The following is a 20,996-nucleotide window of genomic DNA, read 5'->3' on the forward strand; positions in this document are numbered from 1 at the left end:
GAGGGGCAGGGGGAAAGGGGGAGAGACACGGGGCTCCATCTCATCCTGAGATCACGACCTGAGCCAAAACCAAGAATTGGATGCTTAACCAACTGCACCATCCAGGCTCCCTGTTCTAGTGGTATTTTTTTATAGTCCTTCAGATGTTCTGTGTAGACTATCGTCTTGTCTGTGAATAAAGACTCCCTTAAATTTTTTATCCTTTTATTTTTTTGCTTGCTTTATTGCACTGCCTAGTAGTCCTAGTGCAATGTGGAAGTGGTAAGCTGACATTCTTGCCTTACTCCTGATGTTCGGTCAAGTACATTCAGTTTTTCACCACTAAGTATGATGTTAACTACAGATTTTTAACAGATACCCTTTGTGAGATTAAGTTCTCTTTTATTCATAGCTTGTTGAGAATTTTTTTCTTGTCGTAAAGGAGTATTGAATTTTTATCAGTTTTTCCACACTATTGAGATGCTCATGGTTTTTTTTTTTTTTCTCTCTCTTACCTGTTAATGTAGTTAATTACATTGATTTTTTTTTTTTTAATATCAAACTAAGAAGTCTTGCATTTCTGAGATAATCTCCACTTGGTCTTGACTTGTTACTGTTTATATATTGCTGGATTAATCTGCTAAACTTTAGTTAACTTTTTTTCATCTGTGCTCATAGTAGATACTGGTTTGTAGTGTTTTCTTTTTTGTAATGTTTTGTCTGCATCTTGTATTTGGATAAGAGTGAGTTGAAAAGATGTCGTCTTCTGGAAAAGTTGCCATGCATTTGGTATTATTGCTTCTTTAATTGTTTGGTAGAATTCAGTAATGAAGACCTCTGGTTTTGGAGTTTCTTTGTGGGAAGGTTTTACTTATTTATTTATTTTTAAAGATTTTATTTATTTGACATAGAGAGGGAGAAAGAATGAGTGGGGGGAGTGGCAGGTAGAGGGGAAAGCAGGCTTCCGTCTGAGCAATGCGCCTGATATGGGACTTGATCCCAGAACCCTGGGATCATTACCTGAGCCAAAGGATTGAACCACCCAGGCATCCCTTTTATAAGGTTTTAAACTATGAACTCAATTTCTTTGATTAGGGCTATTCAGATTATAGTAATTCTTGAACAAGCTTCAGTTGTTTGTGTCTTTCAGGTGAATTTGTCCATTTCAGGTGAATTGCCTTATTTATTAGCATAAGGTTGCATATTGTAATTCCTTATTACTCTTTTTAATGTTTGAAGGATTTATAGTGATATCCACTCCTTTGTTCTGGTATTAGAGATTGTCCTTCTTTTTCTAAAGGAGCACTTATTAGCTAAAATTTTCCTTTTTCTGCATTTTACAAAGTTTGTTTTGTGTTCATTTACATAGAGTTCAAAGAATTCTTAAATTCCTTTGTGATTTTTTTGGATCTACTTAATTGTCAAATATTTGGTTAATTTTTTAGATATGTTTCTCTCTTAAGATTTTATGTATTTGACAGAGAGAGTGAGAGTGTACACAGGCAGGGGGAGAGGGAGAAGTAGACTTTCCACAGAGCAGAGAGCATGTCCTGGGGCTTGATCCCAGGATCCTGGGATCTTGACTTGAGCCAAAGGCAGGTAGATGCTTGACCAACTGAACCACCCAGGCGCCATTTCTTTGTTTTTAATTTAATTATGTTGTGGTCCAAGAACATATTTTAAGTATTATAAAGTACAGAATGTTTTCTGTTTTAGTGAATGTTTTGTGTGTATTTAAGAAGAATGTGTATTGTGCTCTTGCAGAGTAGAACTTTCTAAAAATGTTAATTGGGTCAAATTGGTTGATAGTTTTTTTCAAAATTTATCCCTCTGATTTTCTTTCAGTAATTGCTGAGAGAGGAGTAAGAAATCTTCAGCTTTAGTTGTGGACTTGTCTGTTTTTCCTTCACTTCTTGGTTCATGTATTTTGAAGCTCTAATATTAGTTGCATGCATATTTATTTTTTTCTATATTCTTGATGAATTCTGTATCTTGATGTCCTTCTTTGTCTTTGGTAATATGTTGTGAAATCTTTTCTGAAATAACTTGTGTAGTTTCTGATACAAAGACTGCTGTTTTTCTTATTCTGCCACCCCTAATTTTTCTATTTTGTTGACTGGTCTAAGACTTTTTCAATGATTGTGCTTTAGTCATTTGATTATGATGTGCCTTAGTATGGTTTTCTTTGAGAAAATCCTTCTTAGGTTTTCTTGAGTTTTTGTCCCCCCCCAGTTTGGAAAAATATTGGCACTGTTTCTTCAAATATCACATCTCAGGGTTGGGTTTTTTGTTTGTTTTTTTGAAGTGGAGGAGAGAATTTCATACATTTGATATTGTCTCAGCACTTGTACTTTGTATTTTTTTCTCTTTTTTCTTTTTGGATCATTGATATTGCCATGTTTCTAGGTTCGCTGATCTTTTTTTTTTTCTGCAATATGTTATCTGTTCTTAATCTCATTCAGTGTGTTTATTTCTGATAATTATTTTTTATCTGTAGAAGTTTTATTTCTTCCATTTCTCTTCTCATCATGTTACTGTTTTCCTTTACCTGTTTTAACATTTAAAGCTTATTTATAATCATTGTTTTAATGCCCTCGTCTGTTAATTCCTTTAACTTTATCATTCCTGGGTTTCTTTATACTGACTGACTTTTCTTCTCCATATGGGGCCCATTTCCTGTTTCTTTTCATTCTCTATAATTTTTGTTTGGATGCTGGACATTGTGGTGTTGAGATTGTTGAGCAAAGAAATTTTTTGCATTATTTTACATAGAGGAGAGCTTTGTTTTTGTATTCATGTAAGTTACTTGGCATCAGCTGAATCCCTCTGAGGTGTTTTTGTTTGTTTGTATTGGTCCAGAACATTCTATATCGGTAACCCTATATATTTAGTTGCCCATTAAGGTTATATCTTTCTCAGTGTTACAATCTATGCCCATTTGAGGCTTATTCTCGATGTTACTCTTAACCAATATTATAAAATTTTCATTAGTTCATCTGTTTTCGTTTTGTGTTTTGAAGGAAATTTTTTGGCTCAGGAATAACTTTGATATTCTTGCAAGAAAAGATCAAAGCAGAAGGATTTTCTTTACTCATAACTTATAAATCTGTAATAATTACTTTCATGAAATAATGCCACAAGGATAAACAAAAGAAATAAAGAGCCTGGAAGAGGGCCAGTGTATATGTACATGGATGTATGCTTTTTGACAACACTGGCACTGTAGAGTAGTAGGAAAAGAACTATTTAACAGATGATACTAGAACAACTGGTGATCCATATAGAAAAAAATTACTCATCTTCCATACCACTGGCAAAAATCAAGTTAAGATTGATTTGTACATCTCAGTGTGAAAGACTAAACTTTAAAAGTTTAGAGGTTAGTATAGGGAGAATATGTTCTTTTTTTTTTAAGATTTTATTTATTTATTTGACAGAGATCACAAGTAGGCAGAGGCAGGCAGAGAGAGAGGGAGAAGCAGGCTCCCTGTTGAGCAGAGAGCACGATGCGGGGCTCACTCCCAGGACCCTGGGGTCATGTCCTGAGCTGAAGACAGAGGCTCTAACCCACTGAGCCACCCAGGTGCCCCAGGCAAAGATTTCTTTAAAAGAAGTAAAAATTACTAATATAAATAAAACAATTGATACATTTTATTACCTTACAATTAAGAAATTTTATTCTTGCCAAATTACCAATAGGAGAATATTGAGGCAAACCAGAGTGGAAGAACATATTTGCAATATATGTAACAGACAAAAAGCATGTATCAGAATATTCAAAGCACTTTTACAAATCAGTATGACAGAGACAATAGAAAAATGACAAGAGTCATGAAAAGACAGTTCATAAAAAATCCAGATATGCAAGAAACATGGGAAAAATGTGTTTAACCTCATTAGTAATATGAGAAATATAAATTAAAACTGAAGGGGCTTCATCATAACCACTGGAGTGGCTAAAATTAAAAAAAAGACAGTACAGGTGTTGGAGAGGATGTTAAGTTATGGAAACTCATTAAACACTGCTGGTGGGAATGTATATTATTACAACCAGTTTAGGAAACACTTTAATATTTGCATACCCTCTGACCCAGTAATTTCTTTATAGGGGTATATCCCTGAGAGTAATATGTGAGCATGTACACTAAGAGATGTGTTAATAACCTGGAGGCAGGGTTATTTATAATAGCTTCAAACTCATTACATTGTTCATCAGCAGTTGACTGAATAAATAAAATTGTGATCTATTCATATAACACAATACTTTTAAAAAATAAAAGTGAATGAAGTACAGCTACATGCTGCACAGGTGAAATTTGCAGATACATTTCTCAAAAGAAGCCAGGAACAAAGAATTCATAATTTGTGATTCCATTTTTGTAAAATAAAATCAAAACACACAAAAATATAGCAAGTAAATATGTATATTTATGTTTCTGAACAATTATATGTTAACACCAAAAATGCCAATTCCTAATTCCATTGCATGCCTCTCCACATTTCTAAACTCCTTTCCACATTCATTAAGAAATTTTCTGATTCTGAGTATAGTGGTATACTTTATAAATCATATTCATCTTTATAAATAAAGATAAAACAACATTTATGTACAGGTTTGATTCAGGTGATAGAAGATTTAAAGTTTTTAATAATAGCTAGTATTTGAAAAATAGCATAGAGAATTGGTATGGTTTCTAGTAATGATAATTCATCTCTATACAAGATATAATTATTGGCAAAGCAGTTTTTCCAGAAATTATTATGACAGCCCAAAAAGTATTTGGAATATCTGCATTTTACAAATGAAGGGAATGTTAATATGGACAGTAAGTTGGTGGTGATTGAAAGACTAGAATCTCGTTTTCATTCCCTCACTTTGCCTTAACTGTGTCCTTTATTTCTCTTGCGTGTCCTGTTTGAAGACAGGACATTGCTCTTATGTGGGTGTAATTAATCTGGGAATGACTGGTTATGTGTGGATGGGCTTTAATCTTAATAAGGGCAGTTTACAATGTCTCCTTTCTAATAGTCCTTTCTAATAGTGATTTTAATAATATTGTGCCTAATTGTAAGGAGCTGAGGATGCCTTCTGGTATTCTCATAATTTTCTGTAAGAGTTTGAGCTATATTCTTGCTCCACTTTGTAGAATTGAGTGAGGTAGTAAGTGAGTCACTGAAAATCATATGACAATTCATTGGTATATCTAGAAGTAAAAGAAATTTTATAGACTGGTCATTCTGATAAAATTTTTTGAAGTTACAGTATCTTTTTTAGTTAGTATTTAGATTATTTATCTTGATTAATAATTTTATATCATTTTAAAATAATAGTATTTCTTGCTTTAAGGAAGCACAGTCTCACAATTTAGAAAATCTTTAATGCCCTGTACAATGAAATGAAGAGAGTGATATTAATTAAAAAAATTACTTCCAGTTTCCATCACTTAATTTCTGTAGCGAATTTAAGATGCTTAAGTGACCAGTATTTGTTAATACACAATTTTTAGCACTTCATTACATGTTGTGTAAAACAAGGTCTGTATTTCTCTAATAGGAATAGAGCCTACTGGGAATAGACTCTTAACATTTTATTCCTAAGCTTCTCAAATTTTTTTAGCATTTTGCTTTAAAATGTCTCTCATCCAAAAGCATAGGGTCAAAGCATATAAAAATATATAACCTGTTATTAATCAAATAAATCCAAATTAAGATAGATGCTATATTTAAATCACTCTTAAGATTTTTACATGACTTCTCTCCTCCCCCAACCTATTTATTATTTATTCTGTTGATGATTTTATCTAAAACATTCTAAATAAAAACATAGTAAGAAGTGATACTGTGGTATTATGATTTCAGGTAGGGGCACCAATATCCTATATTTGAGTTGTCTTAACTTTCTAACAAGTAGTGAGTTATTTGGAGGTGTCACAGCCAGGCCACAGCTAGTTTTTACAAAGCTAGTAAAAGGCTCATCTCCCAATTTTTGGTGGATGCTGCCTTCTGTGAGCATTCAGTGCTTAGAAAGTGGAGAACAAGCTGGATTTTAGTCCCCATTTGCTCTCTGTTGGCCACTCATGTGCAAGGTACAACCTCTGCATTGTTCATAGTGGCCTTGAGTCATAATGATTTCTTTCCTTTCTTTTGATAGGTTTATATTATTAGAATTTGCAGGTCAGAATATGCCCTAGTACCCACAGAGTTCTTCAAACAGTTTCTTTTCTAGTTGGTCAGGGATTATTTTCTCAGTGTGGTCTGTGCTTTTGTTGATCTTATTTCTTCAATGAGATGTAGTGTTTTGAATTTTACCTAAAGTTTATAACAATATAAATCAGAACTTTATAAAATTAGGTGTTAATGTTTGTAGGTCACATTCTGCCTTTATGAAAGTTACATACTAGGGATGCCTGGGTGGCTCAGTCGGTTAAGTCACTGCCTTCGGCTCAGGTCATGATCCCAGGGTCCTGGGATCGAGTTCCGAATCGGGCTCCTTGCTCGGCAGGGTGCCTGCTTCTCTCTCTGCCTCTGCCTACCACTCTGCCTGCTTGCGCGCTCTCTCTCTCTCTGACAGGTAAATAAATAAATAAAATCTTTTAAAAAAAAAGTTACATACTACGACTTAGCTGCATTTTCAAGTGATGACCATGAATGTATTAGCTCTATATTTGAACTAAAGTTTGTTTTCCTTGTTGAATCATTTCTTTAAATAGTGACTAATGGCCGTTACTGTGTTCATACAACATATCATTGTATTTTTAAAATGTGTAATTAGATACAACATGTACAATTCTGGCTGAAATGGAATGCTTTAGTCATTTTCTATAAAACAGTAGTTTAATGATAGTCTTAAATTAATTTAGAATTTGAATTTTTGCCTGGATTTAATTGTTTGTAAGCCGTATGAAAACATCCTATTTTAAAGGGAACGAAGGAGAATGTTCTTCCAGTAAAAGTAACTGAAAGAGATAATTCCAATTTTGATAAGTCAAAAACCTCTGGTTGTATTAAAAATTAACAGTAAGGTGGTTTCCCCCAAGGTTGTCTGACAAATTTATTGTACAGTATGAGTGATTTTTTGTTTGTATATTTTGTAAGGGAATATATATAGGGCATTGTGTGTGTGTGTGTGTATGTGTATGTGTGTGTAATATAGTTGCATTGGTCAATACTGATATTGGGATTAAAATTATTTGACAGTGCTTGATTCTGATTTTTCAAAAAGCTCTTTTAGCAAAGTGGGTAGCCAATAGCATTTCTTGCTTGCTTAGGTCAGTTTTTTTTTCCTGTTTTACATAGATCATAATTCAAGGATCCATGGTATTTATACTTAAATACAGTTAACTTTTCTTTTTTTTTTTTTTAAAGATTTTATCTGACAGAGAGAGATCACAAGTGGGCAGACAGGCAAGCAGAGAGAGAGAGAGGAGGAAGCAGGCTCCCTGCAGAGCAGAGAGCCCGATGTGGGACTCGATCCCAGGACCCTGAGATCATGACCTGAGCTGAAGGCAGAGGCTTAACCACTGAGCCACCCAGGTGCCCCTACAGTTAACTTTTCTAGTTACTTTTTTATATCATTGAAAGTTCTTTTTTTTTTTTTTTTTTAAGATTTTTATTTATTTGACAGAGACACATTGAGAGAGGGAACACAAGCAGGGGAATTGGGAGAGGGAGGAGCAGGCTTCCCACTGAGCAGGGAGCCCAATGTGGAGCTTGATTCCAGGACCCTGGGATCATGACCTGAGCTGAAGGCAGATACTTAATGCCTGAGCCACCCAGGTGCCCCTATCATTGAAAGTTCTTAAAATCAAGAATGATGCAGAATGTTAGCAGTGAAATCTATAAATGAAATTAAACAGTTCTATTAATAATAGCATCAAAAGAATAAAGTACTTAGGAGTAAATTTAAAAGAAGTGCAACACATGTACACCAAAAACACAAAATATCATTGAAAGAAATTGAAGAAGACCTAAATAAATGCAAAGACAGATTACTCTGTTTATGGATTGGAAGACTTAATATTATTAAGATTGCAGCACTCCCCAGATTCAATTACATAGAGTTACCATATGACCCATCAGTTCTGCTCCGAGCTGTATATTCAAGAGAATTGAAAACATGTACACACACATACGCGCACACACACACACACGCATGTTCAAAGCATTATTCATAAGAGTGGAAACAACTCAAATTTCCATCTGCTGTTGAATGGGTAAACGAAATGTGGTATTTCCATAAAATACAATATTTTTCAGCCAAAAAAGGAACAAGGTACTGATAATACTTAACACAGATGACCTTTGAAAACATTGTGCTGAGTGAAAGAAGACAAAAAAGGCTTCATATTGTATGATTCCATTTGTTTGAAATATCTCAAATAGGCAAATCATAGAGACAGAAAGTAAATGCTCGGAGTTGTGGAGAGGGAGGAATGAGGAATGATAGTTAATTGGCATTGAATTTCTTTTGGGGATGACAAAGATATCCTAGAATTAAGATAGTGGGGATGGTTGTACAACTTTGTGAATATACTAAGACAAATAAACTCTGAATTGTATACTTTAAAAGGTGAATTTTATGACATGTGAATTATACCTCAATTTTTAAAAATCACATAGAAATGAAAAGAGTGGCCTACTTCTGATCAAATTTATTATCAAACCAGGATGTTTTTGAGAGTGAGGGGTATCACTTAATAATTATAATTAAATTATATAAGTTATAATTAAGTAACCTGCAAGATACACATAAAGCCAGCTGTCCCAGTTAAACCAGTACATATGTTTTCCCCGCTTTTTGGTTTGTGTAAACTTTTTCCCCATCATTGATGAAATAAGAAGAATATAAAATTCTTCTAATATCCTTCTTTATCAAATGTGGGGGAAAAGAAAAAGATTAAGAAAGCCATGTAATTCAAAGAAATGGGAGAGAAGGTATTTCTTAATGAAAATGAGTATTTATGTGTGTGTTAAATGCAGTGTATAAATCTAATAGTTTACTCCTTTATGTGATTTTGTCACTTTACTCTCCATACATAGCCAATCAGTGTTTGAATGAATAAGGAGTTTTGTGATGTAATATAATAAAACATCTTCTCTGAACTAGAGATGTGTATCATAATAATCTGTGGAGCTTTTAAAAATTACTCTTGCTTGGGCATTAATCTCAATTATGATTTGATAGTTTTATTGTGGGGTTAGGGTAAGTTCATGCATGCAAAATATGTTTTAGCTCTCCAGTTGAATCTAGTATTCATTAAATTGAGAACTGGTACATTAAATCAATGAGTTTTATTACTCCATTATTAAAATCTATAGTTATTATTGTTTTGTGCACAAATAGTAAGCAGAGGTAGCAACTGAGAGAATCTCATTCTAACTGCACTCACCTACTGTCCCCTTTCTTCCGGACCAGACCTGTGTGTTGGTAATGCAGAAATTGTGATTCTTTAATTCTCCCAAGCATTGAGATGCTTGGATATCTTATTATTTATTATTATTTTTATATTATTATTATTATTATTATCCTCTTATTTGTTTATTTAGGTCACCTTGAGGTGGGAGGAGTAGTGGGAAGTAGACAGAAGCTGCAGTTCCTTTGCAAATGTTTAAAATCTATCTTTGGTAGGAGGGGAAGGGTATTACCATCACTGTACAGAACAGGAGGGGTTGAGAGAGAGAGGCCTTTTAGAAGGTCAGAACTCTCTGAGTTAGCTGAGAACTGCTCATGACCTTTGTATTTTGACAGCCCATTGTAATGGCAAGTAAATTGGTCTCTGTTGTTGGAACTGGGAAGGACACAGTGCAACCTGTGGTTCTTTCACATCTCTAGTTTCTCTCGTGCAGCCATGCACAGTTCAGAAATTTCCCCAACTCTGCTACTGAAAAGTAGCGTAGACTCATGACATTGGAGTTGCATGGTTCCTCAAAGATTTGTAATTCACCTTATTTAATGAGGGATTATGACCATCTAAATGTGTCCCTATGACATTTTTGACTGAGAGCCTTTCTTTAGGCTGCCTAAATAGTAACCGTGGTGATGCTGTATTGTTGTACCATACATGACATTAGAGCCAGAATTTCAACTCTCTCTCCTCCTGTGACTTCGCAAGAGTACTTAACATTTTGGCACCTAGTTGCTTCATCTAGGAAAAAGAGCAAATGATAGCTGCCCCACAGAATTATTGTGGCTACTGAATGAATACAGCATACGTTAATGTCTAACATAGCTATGCATACTTGTAGATATTAGGGAAGTGGGTAAGTGACCTTTCCTTCTGCAATTCAGTGCACAGCTGACCTCAGAAGATGAGAGTTTTCATAGCCTGGGGCCTGAAAATTTTCTATATGTCGATTTATTGCATTCATTCATTAACTGTGCATCTCCTTATTGAGCATCTGTTTTGGGCTAGCACTTTGGTAGCTGCTGGAGTTATGGGGCAAATACAACATACTTGGTTTTCTCCCTCACTGAGCTTACGATTTGGTTGGAGAAAAAAGATTAAATATTGCATAAGTAGTTAATTACAGTTGTGGTAAATGTCATAAAAGAGAAGTATAATGTCCTTTGAAAGCGTATTAGAAGGAGCCCTAATGCAGTTTGGATAAAGTTAGGGAACAATTTTGGACAAAATAATGCTAATACTAAGACGTGATGGATCTGTGGAACTCGTAGTGAGGGGAAGTGCTTGCGATGAGACCTCGCAAGAGAGAGTGAACCGGTGGGTGGTATGTGTGAAGTCCCTGCAGCAGAGAGGATTTAGCAACTGTGTTAAGTACAGAAAAGCCCATGCCCAGAAGCTTACTGGGTAACCGGAAGAGTGGCAAAGAGTGAGGATGGTGGGTAGAGGTGGGGGCAAGATTAGACAGGGTTCTCGTAGGCCATGTTAATAGGGTTTGGACTTAACATGGCAACTGACATTTGCATTTTAAAATCACTCTAGTGAAAATGGGGAAATTGGATTGGAGAGGAGTAAGAATGTCTGCTGAGACCAGTTAGCAGGCTATTACAAAGCCTAGGCTAGAGGTGGCAGTAGCTGTTTCTGGAAGTAGAGTACTGTGCTATGACTGGAAATGGGAGGTGGAGAAAGATCTTACAATGGCTTTGATCTTGTAGGCCATTTAGTCTGTGGAGATTTTATAAATGGGAATGAGTTCAAGACTTTCACCTTGCCAGTACTTGTTAGTGCCTGTTAAAACTCAGTGAAAGACAAGCTTAGTATTAACAGTCTAGCTCCTTCTTCAGGATCTGGCTTTGGAATACGTACTCTTTTTTTCTTTTTCTCAGTAAGCCCTTTGCAGAAGGACTTAACACATTCTAAAAACAAAAACAAAAGCAACCAAAAATCACCTATCCGCTACCTTTATTTTTGTGCTATCAGTGGATGTGGAATGTCTTGGGTACTGAATGCTTATAAAGTAATGCTATATTCAGGTTTCTTTTGGTCAGTGGATACACTATTGAGAGCTGTGGCTATAGGGTTTCTTACTACAGTGATGAAAAAAAATTGTCTCACTATGCCAGTAGAACCTTTCTGAAACACAACTAAAGTTTGATTATTTTGGTTGGGTGTGAGAATTTTGAAGCAGTCTTAAAAGGTTCTTTTGAATTTTAAGAACCAGTGAGTAGCTAAATCATCAAGCTTACTGTTCCACTATTTCCTGCTTCATCTTTGTTATAGTCGTTTGTTAATTTGCCTTTTATTTTGCATATGATTATGATCTGTGTATATTACAAGAATTGACTGCTCCTTTTTGAATGCTGGGTTCTATCATCCAACACTGCTATTGTTTAGCAATTATTTTTTTTAGTTTGTGAACTAAACTTTATTGAGGAATCATTGAGAAATACAATTGCATTTATTTAAAGTCTATAATGTAATAACTTGATATACATATACATTATAGAATAATTACAAAAATTAAGACAATTAACACAGCATCACCTCAAATAATTAACACAGTTAACTCCTGATTATGTGTGTGTGTGTGTATGGTGAGAATGCTTAAGATTTGTCTCAGTGACTTTTTTTTTGTTTGTTTAGCAATTTTTAATTGAGGGCTTAGTTCACACATCATCACTTGTAAAGACTATGGTGTACAGGCTACCTGTAGGATTAGAAATAGCTTTCATTAGAACTACATAGGAAACTTTCATTTTTAAGTTTATATGTATATTTTGTCTATATTTATTTACAGACCTTTTCTGTATCATCTGATATTTTGACTTAGAAGATTTTGGTCTTACAAACATTTTTTTTTTAATGTCTAGAATAAAAATTATAAAGTGATAAGAAAAGAATATTTATGATCTGTTATGAAAATGACCTACCTGAAACATTAAAAAATGATTTGTAATTTGTTCTTTGGGAACAGATTATAATGAACTCTTAAACTGTTTGTGTGTATGTAGGATGCTTTCTTTGCAATTACCAGAGAGGCTAACCAAAACAGAATTTACCATCTTGTCTAATAAGAAATTCAAAGTTAGGTTGGTTCCATGGTTACTTAAGTTGGGTCCCTTTTCTGCCTTTTCTCTGTCATTTTTGTGTTTTACTATTTCATTCTAAATTTATTTATTTAGTTGTCCTTCCCAGTAGCCTAGTCCCTTAGCAATATGTGATTGACCTACACTGTGGGTTGAAAAAGGCAATTATTAGTCATAGACTTCTTTGCTCTGTATTTTTCCTAGCTTATTTTGCTTCATCTTTTATTTTCCTTGTTGAAACTAAAGAAATATGAAGAGTCTTGTAAGTATCTAATGTTTATTTTTAAGTTAAACATATACATCAAGGAAAATGAACACTAAGAAAAGCATAGAGAGTAATGAGTGTTTCTTTCTGTAGTCAGAAGCCCCTCTTTCTATAGTCAGAAGTAATAAAGAATCCTGTCAATAAATCGAGTCCATTTTTTGTGATATCTGTAGTATAAAATGAAAACATGTTAAAAAGAGTAAATACTCTTGATGAAAATCCAATATATTTAAGTAATGAATTTTCAGGGAAAATTACGAGACAATTCTTTATTTCATGAACGAGAACCACAGGTTCCTCCTAAATAGCTAGTTCTTTCTGTCATTATAAATGCAGATTTCTTATAGGTTTATAATATCTAACGAATTTCTCTAAATATCTTATTAAATTAGCAGAATTTGAAATTGATCTTTTGTGTGCTTCTCACCTCCCCCCCCCATTTTTGGTTCCTTTGCCTTTTAGATGTTCCATAGCTGCTGCCAAGCCTGTGTTGCTATCATTAATTTTATGATCAAGTAGGTATTTGGAGTTGGAATCAGTTGAGTGATAAGTATAATTTTTTAAACACTCAATATGTGCCAAGTGCTGAAATTATTTTGTCCAATTCTCATAGATCCCTGTGTAAAATATATTATTCCCATTTTATAGATTTGAAAACTAAGGGTAAGAGAATTCTACTTGTTTGTAGCCGACAGTCCTATATCTAGTAAACAACTTTGATGTCTGAAAAGTGGAGAATATTTTGTGTTTGTGTGTCACCAAGAGGGCCCCTCTCATATCTTTTGTATTATCCCTCCAGTCTTTTTTATAAGCATGTAGAACAGGTCCATGGAAAAGAACACATTATCCTTTGTCTGCATTTTCCAGAGATTCTAAACTATCTAACTAGCCCAATCAGCCTTTACGAATACTTTAAAATATGAGCTAGTTTCTTAGCAGCTTTTGTGGTAGCATCCTGTTTGTCCCATGTTCTGCCAGAGGTGAATCAGTTCATGTGTACTATTTGCTGAGAGAGTTTTGTCATCCTTTGGAATTCCATTCATGTGTTTGTCCTGCAGCCTCAGGGTTTTGATACGCTTAAGAAAAGTTATGCTTGTGTAGTCTATGTGAGTCTTTTTGTTAGGATATGAGCAATGATTTTTTTTTTTTAAAGAGAGAGTGTGCGTGTCTATACACATGAGTTGAGGGGGACAATGGTGCAGCAGGGGGAGAGAGAATCTTAAGCAGGCTCCGTGCTGAGTGAGGAACTGATGCTGGGCTTGAGATCATGACCTGAGTAGAAATCAAGCATCAAACATTTAACCCATGGAGCCACCCAGGCACCCCAGGGGCATTTTAAGATTCATAGCTGAAGTCGTAGAACTTGAATTTTTCTTTAGTAGCTAGACTCTAAAGTCCTTTCTTGTATAAAATTGAGAATTTCAAAAAAACATTGTATTGATTAGTTGACTTGCTCTCATTGGTAATTAATGTTAAGTGCAAATTTTCTTAAGTACATAATACTGTTTCAAGTAGGGTTTGGGTTTAAACTTTATCTTAATTTTCTGGAGGTTTGCAGTCAAATTAGTTGAAATTGAGAGAATCACATGTTTTAGTGATAGAAATATAATGGAAATATAACACAATTCCTTGGAATGCATTTATTTGTTAATATTTATATAAATTATCTTTCTTCTCTGTAAAGAATAAATTGTCTTGATTTTATTTATTAATGAAAGGCTGGACTCCAAGGAGTCTTCCTTCTGTTTATAATGGCCACAGACTTATTAATAAAATGATGTTGGGTAAATCTTTTTGTTCTCTGATTATTTTACATTCTTTGTCTATAGAAAACAATGATCATAACGTGGGATGCTGTATAGAGCTAGAACATTCTTTATGGGACTGTGTCTATTATTGTCTCTGTGCTTTGACATGTTTATTGTTTTTCACATATAACTAAATTTTGTAACACTTGAAGTTTTATTCCTTATCCTTCGCTGTTCTGAAAATACATTTCTCTCTAATGGTAGTCTGTATAAATACCTTATTAGATAAACAGGGCAGATTTCACTGAATTTGAAGAATTATTTTCTTTATGATCTTGTGGGTCTTTCTGTCTGGAAATCTAGTTGTCTTGAAAGCATGTGAAGTTTTTATCTTTTGGGGATTATCCTTCTCTCTGAGAATATTGTTGACAATGAAATCCTTGCTTGCATAAATGTTTAAAATATTATGTTGTGGGGTGGCTGGATGATGGACTTTGGGGAGGGTATGGGCTATGGTGAGTGCTGTGAATTGTGTAAGACTGATGAATCACAGGCCTGTACTCCTGAAAGAAATAATACACTCTGTTAATTTAAAAAAATATTACGTTGTGATGCCTTTATCAGTCCTACTTCTATTCCCGCCCAGTTTTGGGATATTGGTTTGCTTCCTGTTGTCTCTGGCTGCAGTTTACTTATGGGTAACTGAAAGACATTGGGATCCACGTCTGTTTCTAAGTATTGGACATTAAGGCGCTATAAATAAAGTAAAAGGAAGGCTTAGGGAAGAAAATGTTTAGTGCAGATATTATTTATCAGAACTGTTACAGGTGATTTTCTGTTAATGCAATCAAAGATGGGAAATTTTCCTCCATATTCCTGTTAGGTGTCACTGGAAAGTAGTAATGCTTGTTTCTTGACCCTAACTATTGACGATTGTCGGGGTTATTTTTTAATTGCATTTTGTACCTACAATATATATTTATAATTAATTTTTTTTAACTAACCAGCACAGACTTTGGAATGGTGAAGAAATGGCAACTATGAAATTGTTACTGTATTCTTACTGTGTGGAGAGGACAGATCCTTCCGTTGAGTTGCAAAACTTTTACCATAATTACTGTGAGAAAGAAAAACATCAGAGAGGTACATTATAGAGTGATCACACTTGATTTGAAAGGATTTGTAAAAATTGATGTAGGATTTTTTTAAAACACTTTGCAATGTTTCATTGTTTCCCTAGAAGTGTGAAAGAAATTTTGTGTAGAAGAAAATAGTATCTTATTTGTCTGTTAAAGTCAAGTTTGTGAACCATAACATTTTTTTCTTAATAATTATGTCTTTAATAACTCTTTGGATGTTCTTCAACTTTCCTCACTATCATTTCATGATGATTTATGTTTACATAGTATTCACAAAGATACAATCAGTCTTTGTTCAGCAGAGATTATATTCTTCAGATGATACTGTCGATTTCATTTTTAGAAGTGTTTTATAGATATTAATTAGAATTGTGTAATGTTAGAGCTGAGATACTGGCTCACATTTATAGAACACTTGATATGTGCTTGGCACTCTAGTAAGGATTTTATGGATATCACTGCATTTATTCTTATGAATACACTTATGGTACATATGTTATTATCATTGGTTTATTTAGTTTGGAATAGAGAAGTCAAATGACATTTCCAGGGTCACACAATTAATAGCAACACCAGAATAAAACTATTGATGCTCTTCTCATCATATTTAACATAAAGTCCATATATCTCCTACTTGCTTTTCCACTATCATCTTTTCTCATTTTCCTACAAATGCCTTCCTTGTGCCCTAGCTCAGGCGATCTAACTCCTTAGGGTGTTTTTTTTTTTTAATTCCATATCCTTTTATTTGATACTGTGTGTCCTCTATCCCAGTAAACATATGAACAAACCTAAAATCAAACAAACCAATAAAACAAACACTTAACTGCTCCCTCCTCCACTGTTTGTAAATGATGTACATTTGACCCTTGAACATCACAGGTTTGAAATGTGTGGGTCCACTTAATACATAGATTTTGTTTTTTTTAATAAAGACTGCAGTTCTGTAAATGTATTTTCTTTTCCTTATGTTTTCTTTAATAACCTTTTCTTTTCTCTAGCTTACTTAATTGTAAGAATTATAAAATATGTGTTAACACTGTGTTATCGGTAAGGCTCTAGGTCGGCAGTAGGCTATTCAGTAATGTTTTGAGGAAACAAAAGTTCTTTAGGTGTTTTTGAGTGCGTGATGAAGGGAGGGATAGGCTTCCTTAAGCCCTATGTTGTTCAGGGGTCAACTTATCTTGAACTTAATCATGAAGGTGTTCTTAAGTCCAGGGCAAAAGTTTGAGAAGTGGGATATTTACAGGGTTTTAACATGTTTTCCCATAGATAGCTTGTTATTTGCAAGAGGGAAATAGATGTAGACAGCAGAGAAATTAGATGACATTTTGGCCAGATGATCAAAATAAACATCGGTAAAAAGGGGTAGGTGGATATCAGATGCCTCTGGGTATGTGATACCCTGAGAAGGACACAAGATCACTGATGCGGTATTTTGGCTGGGAATTATGCGGGAACATCAGACAAACCCAAAGTGAGAAATGTTTTATAGAAAAATGGCTCGTATTCTTCAAAATGTTGTGTCATGATAGGCAAAGGCCCAGAAACACTTCCAGATTAAAGGAGACTGAAGAGACTGACAGCTGCATGTGATCTGTGATCTGCATAGATCCTGTAATGAAGAGGGGGACAAGCTCCAAAGAACATTATTAGAACAATGATAAAAGTAGAATATGGCTTGCACTTGAAAGTATTGTATCAGTGAGGTGTATCCTAAAGTTGACTAACTGTACTTTGGTTATATAAGAAATATTTTGTTCTTAGGAAATTCTGTAAGTATGGAGGGTTACAGGGCATGATATATGCAACTTATCCCCAAGTGGTTCAGAGCAATAATGTTTTGATATTTATATATGGATTATAGCACACATGCACTCTCACACCATGAGGAATGAAGGAGAGAGTGAATGCTGTTCTTAACACCTTTCAGTACGTTTGGACTTATTTTTAAATCAGTTCAAAAAATTAGAAGTTAAAAAACATTTTTCTAAATGGTTATAAACATTAATATATGTGCTGAAGACTTTTAAAATATTTTCTTCTGTGGCATATGCAGATTTTAAATTTTGCAAGAATGATATAGTCAATGAAGGAAGATCTGTGTCCCACTGTGTGAGCAAAGCAGGAGGAGGAGGCGGCAGCTATGGTGCCCTTGACATGGCCCATTAAGGATGAGAGGGAGAAGGAAGGAGGGAAGGAACCAGGCTATGGAATTGGTGGCAGAGTTTCTTTATCCTCCTAGGATTGGTGGTCTTTGGCTTCTCCATTCTCCCCATCCTGCTTTTTGCCAACAGTGAAACGAAGGGTTTTCATGGCCAGACTTTTGACCTGGGGCAGCCCTGGACTCAGGGTCCACTGGTCAAGTCTGATATTAGGCGCCTGACACTAGCTGCTCTGGGAAAAGTGATGCAGGGCTTTTAGATTCTTGATCCTCTTATTCGGGCAGCAGAATCTAACCAGGAGAGCACTCCTCTGGGGATACATAGACCTGCACTGAGTCTTGGCTCTGCTGTTTAGCCGCTGTGACCTTGGGGGAAAAGATACTTATGGCCTTGGTTTCCATTTTCTCAGATTTAAAAGAGAATAATAATCATATCTCATAAAAAAGTTGTGAGAATTTAAGAAGATAAATGTGTATAAGGTGCAATACAAGGTGATTCTAAGATAAACTGGAAATTAGAGGATTCTGTTGTTTTTCAAGCACCTTGATTGAAGTTTGCTAAAGAAAAATGTGTAGATTAAAATGGGTCCTGGAACAGTTTCACTCAGCAGTTCCCCTTCTTTTTGTTGATAAATATTTAAAGAAAAAGGAAGAAATCAGAGTATCTACTAAGCTTAAGGAAAAGAATTTAAACTATGTAGAAACTACGTATGTAATATATGTATAATATACTTTTATTTTATGTTTTAGTTTGCTTTTTTATATGGTATCTTAGATACCAATTTGACATTTAATTATTGAAAATTAATTATAAGGTAATATTTTCCATTGAATTTTTTCTCCTGATTTCTAGTGTATGTACAAAAAAAGGTATTAATATGTTTCAAAGAAAGTAAATATGTGAAATAGCATGAATGTAGTATATACTCATTTTTTTCTGATCATAAATACTAATATCATGCTTGGAAATATATTTGTTAGTAGTAATAATGATTCACTCTCCCGCAAATATTTACAATTGTGTAGCATTTTGTTCTAGCCCCATGTGGTACATATAATATGTATAATTTCAATTTTCCTCTTATAAAAAGTTAGTTTTAGAAATTGTCAGATACCGAAGGTTATGCAGCTCATTTAGTGAAATGTTTGTGGCTAGCATCCACGTTTCTTGCTCAAATAGTAATGGATCTTTTCAGTCAGATAGTGCTTTGAAATTCTAAGCAAGTTGTGAAGAAGGAGTAATCGGAAATGGCGCAAAATGCTAAAGCAGAAGGAAGATTTCAGCGATGTTTAAAGTTCATGATTTTTGGTCTTCAGGATTTATTTTTCTTCTTTAATTTAAAGGCAGCCATTGTGGTGATGTTTATAGGAACTTTCTTCCTTTTCTACTACTTCAAAGTAGAATGCATTTTTTTCAAGGGAAGCTGAAAGATTTCTTTTTGGAAAATATTTTAAAAATTCTTTTTCTTTAGAGGTGCCTGGGTGGCTCAGTTGGTTAAGTATCTGCCTTCAACTCAGGTCTTTTTTTTTTTTAAAGATTTTATTTATTTATTTGACAGAGAGAAATCACAAGTAAGCAGAGAGGCAGGCAGAGAGAGAGGAGGAAGCAGGCTCCCTGGTGAGCAGAAAGCCCGATGTGGGGCTCGAACCCAGGACCTGGGATCATGACCTGAGCCGAAGGCAGCGGCTTAACCCACTGAGCCACCCAGGCGCCCCTCAACTCAGGTCTTGATCCCAGAGTCCCTGCATCAAGCCCCACATCGGGCTCCCTGCTCAGTGGGGAGTCTCTCCCTCCCTCTGTCCAGACTCAGACTCACCCTGCTCGTGCTCACACTCTCTTGCTCTCTTTCTTTCAAATAAGTAAATAAAATCTTAAAATTTTTTTTATTCTTTACTGTTGACCACATTGTTTAAGAACCTTATGTCTAGATGCTAGTTCTGGGGTATTCATTTGCAACAGTAGTAAATATTTTGTTTCTTGGGACTTTGGTGCTGATTTCATTTTATGTTTTGTCCCTAGGTGAGCACATTGTTTCCCACAACATTAATAATATCTATATGCTCAAGATTCCCAAAGGCGTATTTTTAGCTCTAATCTCTGAGTCTTGTATCTAGGTTCCTGTTTGACATTTTCAATTGTGTGATCCGTGACCATCTCAGGTTTAATATGTCCCAAACTGAATTAAATCCCCTTCTTCTTCTTTCTTCTTTCTTCTAACAATTTATTTATTTGAGAGAGAACGTGCCTGCCAGCACAAGCTAGGGCAGGGACAGAGGGAGAGAATCTTCAAGTGGACTCCCTGCTGAGCATGGAGCTCAACAGAGGCCTCAATCCTAGGACCCTGAGATCCTGACCTGAGCTGAAATCAAGAGCCAGTGCTTAAATAACTGAACCACCCAGGTGTCCTCTAAGTTCCCTTCTTTTAAAGCAGTAATGAATCATTAAAGATTTTCTCTTGTTAAATACTTGTTTATTTGTTTAAAAAGCTCAGTTGTTGATTGTACACAGTTACTTCTATTACAAAGGTGTTTTTTAGTAGTTTTTGAAAAAAATTAATTGATTTACTAGAATCATCAGAATGAGATGTTCTGATGAACTCAGAGATTGGTGTTTATTTAATAAGAGCAAACCTTAGAAAGTAAAGTTCACCTTGTGTTTAAAGTTCATGCTCTTAAAATATTTAGTTACTTAAGCAACAGAGTTCTTTAAAACAGTAAACAAAATTGATTTGAAAAGACTGAAATTCTGTGATCAGTATTAGTATGATTTTGAGTGTTAGACTATGTTATTTTTCTTTCCTTTTTTTTTTTTTTAAAATTAAGTGAACTGTACCCCCCATCGTGGGGATTGAACTCATAACCTGAGATCGAGAGTGACAAGCTCTACTGACTGAACTACAGGTGCCCTGGTATTTCTTAAATTAAGACAGCAGAACCCATATTGAAAGTCTTTTTTAAAATGTAGTTTCTGATTTTATGAAAATGACCCACTAAAAAGAATTTCAGTTAACTGAGAGTTCAGTTTAAACTAATTTTTTACTTTAACGTTGCCTGAACGCAGATATAGGCCTTGGAGTTTAGTGAGATTCCTTCCCCCCTCCCCCAAGGATAAGATATATTACTTTGTGGGGAAAATGCCATCTGTGTTTGCTAAAGATAACTATTAGTCTCAAAGGTTGGTTTTAAATGTTTCCATTTCTTACAGTTCCTTTAG

General features: G+C 34.7%; 1 protein-coding gene across 9 annotated transcripts in view; it reads left to right on the forward strand.

Moving 5' to 3' along the window:
* The window catches only part of MEF2A (myocyte enhancer factor 2A), a 161,256-nt gene that overhangs the window by 34,019 nt on the left and 106,241 nt on the right, over positions 1–20,996 (forward strand). The gene's annotated exons all lie outside the window — the stretch shown is intronic.

The sequence above is a fragment of the Lutra lutra genome, chromosome 7 (genome assembly GCF_902655055.1).
Source record: "Lutra lutra chromosome 7, mLutLut1.2, whole genome shotgun sequence".
NCBI classification, from domain to species: domain Eukaryota; kingdom Metazoa; phylum Chordata; class Mammalia; order Carnivora; family Mustelidae; genus Lutra; species Lutra lutra.